Below are 12579 nucleotides of genomic sequence, written 5' to 3'. Positions count from 1 at the left end.
GTTATATACTATTACTATATAACGTACAACGTTCTATACTGTTACTATATAACGTATAACGTTATATAGTATTGCCATATCACGTATAACGTTATATAATATTACTATATAACGTATAACGTTATATACTATTACTATATAACGTATAACGTTATATACTATTACTATATAACGTATAACGTTATATACTATTACTATATAACGTACAACGTTCTATACTGTTACTATATAACGTATAACGTTATATAGTGTTGCCATATCACGTATAACGTTATATACTATTACTATATAACGTATAACGTAATATACTATTACTATATAACGTATAACGTTATATACTATTACTATATAACGCATAACGTTATATACTATTACTATATAACGCATAACGTTATATACTATTACTATATAACGTATAACGTTATATACTATTACTATATAACGTATAACGTTATATACTATTACTATATAACGTATAACGTTATATACTATTACTATATAACGTATAACGTTATATAGTATTACTATATAACGTATAACGTTATATAGTATTACTATATAACGTATAACGTTATATAGTATTGCCATATCACGTATAACGTTATATAATATTACTATATAACGTATAACGTTATATACAATTACTATATAACGTACAACGTTCTATACTATTACTATATAACGTATAAGGTTATATACTATTACTATATAACGTATAACGTTATATACTATTACTATATAACGCATAACGTTATATACTATTACTATATAACGCATAACGTTATATACTATTACTATATAACGTATAACGTTATATACTATTACTATATAACGTATAACGATATATACTATTACGTATTAATGTATAACGTTATATACTATTACGTAATAGCGTATAACGTTATATAATATTACTATACAACGTATAACGTTATATACTATTACTATATAACGTATAACGTTATATAATATTACTATATAACGTATAACGTTATATACTATTACTATATAACGTATAACGTTATATAGTATTGCCATAGCACGTATAACGTTATATAATATTACTATATAACGTATAACGTTATATACTATTACTATATAACGTATAACGTTATATACTATTACTATATAACGTATAACGTTATATACTATTACTATATAACGTATAACGTTATATACTATTACTATATATCGTTATACGTTATATAGTAATAGTATATAACGTATAACGTTATATACTATTACTATATAAAGTATAACGTTATATACTATTACTATATAACGTATAACGTTATATACTATTACTATATAACGTATAACGTTATATACTATTACTATATAACGTATAACGTTATATACTATTACTATATAACGCATAACGTTATATACTATTACTATATAACGTATAGCCTTATATACTACTACTATATAACGTATAACGTTATATACTATTACTATATAACGTACAACGTTCTATACTATTACTATATAACGTATAACGTTATATACTATTACTATATAACGTATAACGTTATATACTATTACTATATAACGTATAACGTTATATACTATTACTATATAACGTATAACGTTATATACTATTACTATATAACGTATAACGTTATATACTATAACTATATAACGTATAACGTAATATACTATTACTATATAACGTATAACGTTATATACTATTACTATATAACGTATAATGTTATATACTATTACTATATAACGTATAACGTTATATAGTATTGCCATATCACGTATAACGTTATATAATATTACTATATAACGTATAACGTTACATACTATTACTATATAACGTATAACGTTATATACTATTACTATATAACGTATAACGTTATATACTATTACTATATAACGTATAACGTTATATACTATTACTATATAACGTACAACGTTCTATACTGTTACTATATAACGTATAACGTTATATAGTATTGCCATATCACGTATAACGTTATATAATATTACTATATAACGTATAACGTTATATACTATTACTATATAACGTACAACGTTCTATACTGTTACTATATAACGTATAACGTTATATAGTATTGCCATATCACGTATAACGTTATATAATATTACTATATAACGTATAACGTTATATACTATTACTATATAACGTATAACGTTATATACTATTACTATATAACGTATAACGTTATATACTATTACTATATAACGTACAACGTTCTATACTGTTACTATATAACGTATAACGTTATATAGTGTTGCCATATCACGTATAACGTTATATAATATTACTATATAACGTATAACGTTATATACTATTACTATATAACGTACAACGTTCTATACTGTTACTATATAACGTATAACGTTATATAGTATTGCCATATCACGTATAACGTTATATAATATTACTATATAACGTATAACGTTATATACTATTACTATATAACGTATAACGTTATATACTATTACTATATAACGTATAACGTTATATACTATTACTATATAACGTATAACGTTATATACTATTACTATATAACGTATAACGTTATATACTATTACTATATAACGTATAACGTTATATACTATTACTATATAACGTATAACGTTATATACTATTACTATATAACGTATAACGTTATATACTATTACTATATAACGTATAACGTTATATACTATTACTATATAACGTATAACGTTATATAGTAATAGTATATAACGTATAACGTTATATAGTATTGCCATATCACGTATAACGTTATATAATATTACTATATAACGTATAACGTTATATACAATTACTATATAACGTACAACGTTCTATACTATTACTATATAACGTATAAGGTTATATACTATTACTATATAACGTATAACGTTATATACTATTACTATATAACGCATAACGTTATATACTATTACTATATAACGTATAACGTTATATACTATTACTATATAACGTATAACGATATATACTATTACGTATTAATGTATAACGTTATACGCTATTACGTAATAGCGTATAACGTTATATAATATTACTATACAACGTATAACGTTATATACTATTACTATATAACGTATAACGTTATATACTATTACTATATAACGTATAACGTTATATACTATTACTATATAACGTATAACGTTATATACTATTACTATATATCGTATAACGTTATATACTATTACTATATAACGTATAACGTAATATACTATTGCCATATCACGTATAACGTTATATAATATTACTATATAACGTATAACGTTATATACAATTACTATATAACGTACAACGTTCTATACTATTACTATATAACGTATAACGTTATATACTATTACTATATAACGTATAACGTTATATACTATTACTATATAACGTATAACGTTATATACTATTACTATATATCGTATAACGTTATATACTATTACTATATAACGTATAACGTTATATACTATTACTATATAAAGTATAACGTTATATACTATTACGTAATAGCGTATAACGTTATATAATATTACTATACAACGTATAACGTTATATACTATTACTATATAACGTATAACGTTATATACTATTACTATATAACGTATAACGTTATATACTATTACTATATAACGTATAACGTTATATACTATTACTATATAACGTATAACGTTATATACTATTACTATATAACGCATAACGTTATATACTATTACTATACAACGTATAACGTTATATACTATTACTATATAACGTATAACGTTATATACTATTACTATATAACGTATAACGTAATATACTATTACTATATAACGTATAACGTTATATACTATTACAATATAACGTATAATGTTATATACTATTACTATATAACGTATAACGTTATATAGTATTGCCATATCACGTATAACGTTATATAATATTACTATATAACGTATAACGTTATATACTATTACTATATAACGTATAACGTTATATACTATTACTATATAACGTATAACGTTATATACTATTACTATATAACGTATAACGTTATATACTATTACTATATAACGTATAACGTTATATACTATTACTATATAACGTACAACGTTCTATACTGTTACTATATAACGTATAACGTTATATAGTGTTGCCATATCACGTATAACGTTATATAATATTACTATATAACGTATAACGTTATATTCTATTACTATATAACGTACAACGTTCTATACTGTTACTATATAACGTACAACATTCTATACTGTTACTATATAACGTATAACGTTATATAGTATTGCCATATCACGTATAACGTTATATAATATTACTATATAACGTATAACGTTATATACTATTACTATATAACGTATAACGTTATATACTATTACTATATAACGTATAACGTTATATACTATTACTATATAACGTATAACGTTATATACTATTACTATATAACGTATAACGTTATATACTATTACTATATAACGTATAACGTTATATACTATTACTATATAACGTATAACGTTATATACTATTACTATATAACGTATAACGTTATATACTATTACTATATAACGTTATACGTTATATAGTAATACTATATAACGTATAACGTTATATAGTATTGCCATATCACGTATAACGTTATATAATATTACTATATAACGTATAACGTTATATACAATTACTATATAACGTACAACGTTCTATACTATTACTATATAACGTATAAGGTTATATACTATTACTATATAACGTATAACGTTATATACTATTACTATATAACGCATAACGTTATATACTATTACTATATAACGTATAACGTTATATACTATTACTATATAACGTATAACGATATATACTATTACGTATTAATGTATAACGTTATATACTATTACGTAATAGCGTATAACGTTATATAATATTACTATAAAACGTATAACGTTATATACTATTACTATATAACGTATAACGTTATATAATATTACTATATAACGTATAACGTTATATACTATTACTATATAACGTATAACGTTATATAGTATTGCCATAGCACGTATAACGTTATATAATATTACTATATAACGTATAACGTTATATACTATTACTATATAACGTATAACGTTATATACTATTACTATATAACGTATAACGTTATATACTATTACTATATAACGTATAACGTTATATACTATTACTATATATCGTATAACGTTATATACTATTACTATATAACGTATAACGTTATATACTATTACTATATAAAGTATAACGTTATATACTATTACTATATAACGTATAACGTAATATACTATTACTATATAACGTATAACGTTATATACTATTACTATATAACGTATAACGTTATATACTATTACTATATAACGCATAACGTTATATACTATTACTATATAACGTATAGCCTTATATACTACTACTATATAACGTATAACGTTATATACTATTACTATATAACGTACAACGTTCTATACTGTTACTATATAACGTATAACGTTATATAGTATTGCCATATCACGTATAACGTTATATAATATTACTATATAACGTATAACGTTACATACTATTACTATATAACGTATAACGTTATATACTATTACTATATAACGTACAACGTTCTATACTATTACTATATAACGTATAAGGTTATATACTATTACTATATAACGTATAACGTTATATACTATTACTATATAACGCATAACGTTATATACTATTACTATATAACGTATAACGTTATATACTATTACTATATAACGTATAACGATATATACTATTACTATATAACGTATAACGTTATATACTATTACTATATAACGTATAACGTTATATACTATTACTATATAACGTATAACGTTATATACTATTACTATATAACGTATAACGTTATATACTATTACTATATAACGTACAACGTTCTATACTGTTACTATATAACGTATAACGTTATATAGTGTTGCCATATCACGTATAACGTTATATAATATTACTATATAACGTATAACGTTATATACTATTACTATATAACGTACAACGTTCTATACTGTTACTATATAACGTATAACGTTATATAGTATTGCCATATCACGTATAACGTTATATAATATTACTATATAACGTATAACGTTATATACTATTACTATATAACGTATAACGTTATATACTATTACTATATAACGTATAACGTTATATACTATTACTATATAACGTATAACGTTATATACTATTACTATATAACGTATAACGTTATATACTATTACTATATAACGTATAACGTTATATACTATTACTATATAACGTATAACGTTATATACTATTACTATATAACGTATAACGTTATATACTATTACTATATAACGTTATACGTTATATAGTAATACTATATAACGTATAACGTTATATAGTATTGCCATATCACGTATAACGTTATATAATATTACTATATAACGTATAACGTTATATACAATTACTATATAACGTACAACGTTCTATACTATTACTATATAACGTATAAGGTTATATACTATTACTATATAACGTATAACGTTATATACTATTACTATATAACGCATAACGTTATATACTATTACTATATAACGTATAACGTTATATACTATTACTATATAACGTATAACGATATATACTATTACGTATTAATGTATAACGTTATATACTATTACGTAATAGCGTATAACGTTATATAATATTACTATACAACGTATAACGTTATATACTATTACTATATAACGTATAACGTTATATACTATTACTATATAACGTATAACGTTATATACTATTACTATATAACGTATAACGTTATATACTATTACTATATATCGTATAACGTTATATACTATTACTATATAACGTATAACGTAATATACTATTGCCATATCACGTATAACGTTATATAATATTACTATATAACGTATAACGTTATATACAATTACTATATAACGTACAACGTTCTATACTATTACTATATAACGTATAACGTTATATACTATTACTATATAACGTATAACGTTATATACTATTACTATATAACGTATAACGTTATATACTATTACTATATATCGTATAACGTTATATACTATTACTATATAACGTATAACGTTATATACTATTACTATATAAAGTATAACGTTATATACTATTACTATATAACGTATAACGTAATATACTATTACTATATAACGTATAACGTTATATACTATTACTATATAACGTATAACGTTATATACTATTACTATATAACGCATAACGTTATATACTATTACTATATAACGTATAGCCTTATATACTACTACTATATAACGTATAACGTTATATACTATTACTATATAACGTACAACGTTCGATACTATTACTATATAACGTATAACGTTATATACTATTACTATATAACGTATAACGTTATATACTATTACTATATAACGTATAACGTTATATACTATTACTATATAACGTACAACGTTCTATACTGTTACTATATAACGTATAACGTTATATAGTGTTGCCATATCACGTATAACGTTATATAATATTACTATATAACGTATAACGTTATATTGTATTACTATATAACGTACAACGTTCTATACTGTTACTATATAACGTACAACGTTCTATACTGTTACTATATAACGTATAACGTTATATAGTATTGCCATATCACGTATAACGTTATATAATATTACTATATAACGTATAACGTTATATACTATTACTATATAACGTATAACGTTATATACTATTACTATATAACGTATAACGTTATATACTATTACTATATAACGTATAACGTTATATACTATTACTATATAACGTATAACGTTATATACTATTACTATATAACGTATAACGTTATATACTATTACTATATAACGTATAACGTTATATACTATTACTATATAACGTATAACGTTATATACTATTACTATATAACGTATAACGTTATATACTATTACTATATAACGTATAACGTTATATAGTATTACTATATAACGTATAACGTTATATAGTATTGCCATATCACGTATAACGTTATATAATATTACTATATAACGTATAACGTTATATACTATTACTATATAACGTATAACGTTATATACTATTACTATATAACGTATAACGTTATATACTATTACTATATAACGTATAACGTTATATACTATTACTATATAACGTACAACGTTCTATACTATTACTATATAACGTATAACGTTATATAGTATTGTCATATCACGTATAACGTTATAGAATATTACTATATAACGTATAACGTTATATACTATTACTATATAACGTATAACGTTATATACTATTACTATATAACGTATAACGTTATATACTATTACTATATAACGTATAACGTTATATACTATTACTATATAACGTATAACGTTATATACTATTACTATATAACGTATAACGTTATATACTATTACTATATAACGTATAACGTTATATACTATTACTATATAACGTATAACGTTATATACTATTACTATATAACGTATAACGTTATATACTATTACTATATAACGTATAACGTTATATACTATTACTATATAACGTATAACGTTATATACTATTACTATATAACGTATAACGTTATATACTATTACTATATAACGTATAACGTTATATAGTATTACTATATAACGTATAACGTTATATAGTATTGCCATATCACGTATAACGTTATATAATATTACTATATAACGTATAACGTTATATACTATTACTATATAACGTATAACGTTATATACTATTACTATATAACGTATAACGTTATATACTATTACTATATAACGTATAACGTTATATACTATTACTATATAACGTACAACGTTCTATACTATTACTATATAACGTATAACGTTATATAGTATTGCCATATCACGTATAACGTTATAGAATATTACTATATAACGTATAACGTTATATACTATTACTATATAACGTATAACGTTATATACTATTACTATATAACGTACAACGTTCTATACTGTTACTATATAACGTATAACGTTATATAGTATTGCCATATCACGTATAACGTTATATAATATTACTATATAACGTATAACGTTATATACTATTACTATATAACGTATAACGTTATATACTATTACTATATAAAGTATAACGTTATATACTATTACTATATAACGTATAACGTAATATACTATTACTATATAACGTATAACGTTATATACTATTACTATATAACGTATAACGTTATATACTATTACTATATAACGCATAACGTTATATACTATTACTATATAACGTATAGCCTTATATACTACTACTATATAACGTATAACGTTATATACTATTACTATATAACGTACAACGTTCTATACTATTACTATATAACGTATAACGTTATATACTATTACTATATAACGTATAACGTTATATACTATTACTATATAACGTATAACGTTATATACTATTACTATATAACGTATAACGTTATATACTATTACTATATAACGTATAACGTTATATACTATAACTATATAACGTATAACGTAATATACTATTACTATATAACGTATAACGTTATATACTATTACTATATAACGTATAATGTTATATACTATTACTATATAACGTATAACGTTATATAGTATTGCCATATCACGTATAACGTTATATAATATTACTATATAACGTATAACGTTACATACTATTACTATATAACGTATAACGTTATATACTATTACTATATAACGTATAACGTTATATACTATTACTATATAACGTATAACGTTATATACTATTACTATATAACGTACAACGTTCTATACTGTTACTATATAACGTATAACGTTATATAGTATTGCCATATCACGTATAACGTTATATAATATTACTATATAACGTATAACGTTATATACTATTACTATATAACGTACAACGTTCTATACTGTTACTATATAACGTATAACGTTATATAGTATTGCCATATCACGTATAACGTTATATAATATTACTATATAACGTATAACGTTATATACTATTACTATATAACGTATAACGTTATATACTATTACTATATAACGTATAACGTTATATACTATTACTATATAACGTACAACGTTCTATACTGTTACTATATAACGTATAACGTTATATAGTGTTGCCATATCACGTATAACGTTATATAATATTACTATATAACGTATAACGTTATATACTATTACTATATAACGTACAACGTTCTATACTGTTACTATATAACGTATAACGTTATATAGTATTGCCATATCACGTATAACGTTATATAATATTACTATATAACGTATAACGTTATATACTATTACTATATAACGTATAACGTTATATACTATTACTATATAACGTATAACGTTATATACTATTACTATATAACGTATAACGTTATATACTATTACTATATAACGTATAACGTTATATACTATTACTATATAACGTATAACGTTATATACTATTACTATATAACGTATAACGTTATATACTATTACTATATAACGTATAACGTTATATACTATTACTATATAACGTATAACGTTATATAGTATTACTATATAACGTATAACGTTATATAGTATTGCCATATCACGTATAACGTTATATAATATTACTATATAACGTATAACGTTATATACAATTACTATATAACGTACAACGTTCTATACTATTACTATATAACGTATAACGTTATATACTATTACTATATAACGCATAACGTTATATACTATTACTATATAACGTATAACGTTATATACTATTACTATATAACGTATAACGATATATACTATTACGTATTAATGTATAACGTTATATACTATTACGTAATAGCGTATAACGTTATATAATATTACTATACAACGTATAACGTTATATACTATTACTATATAACGTATAACGTTATATACTATTACTATATAACGTATAACGTTATATACTATTACTATATAACGTATAACGTTATATACTATTACTATATATCGTATAACGTTATATACTATTACTATATAACGTATAACGTAATATACTATTGCCATATCACGTATAACGTTATATAATATTACTATATAACGTATAACGTTATATACAATTACTATATAACGTACAACGTTCTATACTATTACTATATAACGTATAACGTTATATACTATTACTATATAACGTATAACGTTATATACTATTACTATATAACGTATAACGTTATATACTATTACTATATATCGTATAACGTTATATACTATTACTATATAACGTATAACGTTATATACTATTACTATATAAAGTATAACGTTATATACTATTACTATATAACGTATAACGTAATATACTATTACTATATAACGTATAACGTTATATACTATTACTATATAACGTATAACGTTATATACTATTACTATATAACGCATAACGTTATATACTATTACTATATAACGTATAGCCTTATATACTACTACTATATAACGTATAACGTTATATACTATTACTATATAACGTACAACGTTCGATACTATTACTATATAACGTATAACGTTATATACTATTACTATATAACGTATAACGTTATATACTATTACTATATAACGTATAACGTTATATACTATTACTATATAACGTACAACGTTCTATACTGTTACTATATAACGTATAACGTTATATAGTGTTGCCATATCACGTATAACGTTATATAATATTACTATATAACGTATAACGTTATATTGTATTACTATATAACGTACAACGTTCTATACTGTTACTATATAACGTACAACGTTCTATACTGTTACTATATAACGTATAACGTTATATAGTATTGCCATATCACGTATAACGTTATATAATATTACTATATAACGTATAACGTTATATACTATTACTATATAACGTATAACGTTATATACTATTACTATATAACGTATAACGTTATATACTATTACTATATAACGTATAACGTTATATACTATTACTATATAACGTATAACGTTATATACTATTACTATATAACGTATAACGTTATATACTATTACTATATAACGTATAACGTTATATACTATTACTATATAACGTATAACGTTATATACTATTACTATATAACGTATAACGTTATATACTATTACTATATAACGTATAACGTTATATACTATTACTATATAACGTATAACGTTATATAGTATTACTATATAACGTATAACGTTATATAGTATTGCCATATCACGTATAACGTTATATAATATTACTATATAACGTATAACGTTATATACTATTACTATATAACGTATAACGTTATATACTATTACTATATAACGTATAACGTTATATACTATTACTATATAACGTATAACGTTATATACTATTACTATATAACGTACAACGTTCTATACTATTACTATATAACGTATAACGTTATATAGTATTGCCATATCACGTATAACGTTATAGAATATTACTATATAACGTATAACGTTATATACTATTACTATATAACGTATAACGTTATATACTATTACTATATAACGTATAACGTTATATACTATTACTATATAACGTATAACGTTATATAC

Source organism: Bombus terrestris, chromosome 18 (assembly GCF_910591885.1).
Source record: "Bombus terrestris chromosome 18, iyBomTerr1.2, whole genome shotgun sequence".
NCBI classification, from domain to species: domain Eukaryota; kingdom Metazoa; phylum Arthropoda; class Insecta; order Hymenoptera; family Apidae; genus Bombus; species Bombus terrestris.
This window is presented reverse-complemented; position numbering follows the sequence as displayed.